This window comes from Jaculus jaculus, chromosome 10, assembly GCF_020740685.1.
Source record: "Jaculus jaculus isolate mJacJac1 chromosome 10, mJacJac1.mat.Y.cur, whole genome shotgun sequence".
NCBI lineage: Eukaryota > Metazoa > Chordata > Mammalia > Rodentia > Dipodidae > Jaculus > Jaculus jaculus.
Window position 1 is genome coordinate 38158750 of NC_059111.1, and position 1425 is coordinate 38160174.

General features: G+C 51.6%; 1 pseudogene; it reads right to left on the reverse strand.

Annotated features, from left to right (window-relative positions):
• Positions 1-401: 401 nt before the first annotated feature.
• On the reverse strand, positions 402-1110 carry LOC101596722 (annotated as a pseudogene).
• Between the last annotated feature and the right edge of the window lie 315 nt (positions 1111-1425).

Below are 1425 nucleotides of genomic sequence, written 5' to 3' on the forward strand. Positions count from 1 at the left end.
AAAGTATAAAATGTTTATATATATATGTAATCTTAAGTGAAGATATTGCCTAAAACAGGAAAACTTAACTTTAGAAAGGTTGTCTATCTACTTTCAAAAGGATTGGACTCAGCTTGTGGCTTGCCATCCTCACGTGATACCAGCCTGACACAACAGGGAAAATGTGCTCAGGGCTGTGAATGTCATCTGGCCCCCACCAAAGAAGCCTTCCGTGAGCTCCAGTTCCTGGCGGCTGCTTCTGTTCTGCCCTTCCCAGAGAGTGGGACAGGCCGCTGCGGGGTCGGCTCCTGGCTGTGTGTGGTGAGAGCTCCAATCATGACACACTGGTGTGTGTCTGTGGGCCCAGTACAAGGGAGACGTTCTCTTGCTTGCATGACGTAGTCCTTGTCAGGGGCCTCCCCTCAGGTCCCCACCAGAATCTCTACCACATGAACCAGATCTGCTAGGTCAGACTTGCAGGTGGCGCTGAGAAGTGGGGTGGCCTCAACAAAGCCCTCCAGCCCACTGTAGATGCCCGGCTTGGTGCCACTTATCCTTCCTGTCAGCACCATGTCCAGGTCGCAGTTGGAATTGTCCACATCTGAGAAAAGCTCCTCTACAGAGATGGGATTTTTGTTCTCCAGCGTCTGGAAGATCTGGTCCAATGACTTTTGAAAGCTTCCTCTGTTTTCCTGAAGGCTGTCTATTTACCAAGGGCTGCTCGGAGCGTTCCTGGGCCCTTGTGCTGGGTTGGCTGTGGGAAGCTGAGAAGCTGGGCCTGGTGAGAGGCGTCTTCAGCTCAGGAGCAGGGTGCTCCGCGTCTGGGCCCCTTTTGCTGAGACACGGTCTCCTTCGACACTAGCTGGTCGAGAGGTGCTGGTTTTGCATTCTGAGGCAGCAACCCATTCCCCGCACCATCCCAGTTCCTCCTCTCCTCCTGGATCTGCCCCACCGCCTTGAAGATGGGGACAGAGAGGCAGAGGGCGGGCTCCGTAAGCTTGTAACACAGCTGGAGCTTGACCAAGGACATGTCCAGAGTGGCTGCTGCTGCACACTGTAGGAAGGGACAGTGCCAGAGACCTTCCAACCTTCGTCTTGTTCACATTTCCTCTTCAGACCTTGTGCAAACATCGTGTCCTGTGCCGCAAAGTCAGGACCCACAAGGCCATGGCGGAGCTCCATTTAAGCCCGCGCGGGGCGGAGCTTTGATGGCCAATACTCCCCACGGCCTCCTTTTCTCTTTTCAGGCTAAAAAAAAATTTCTGCTGAATAAAGTATGTGGGTAGATGTATTTTATCCAAAGTATCTAGGCTAGTATGGGTCAATTTTATACAGTTTCCCAAACACCACCACCATTACCATCTACTGAAAGTCGCTTCAGTAGAAATTTCTACATCTACTAGTAGGTCCACTTGTTTTGGGCAGTGCAAAAACTTCTGAAAGATT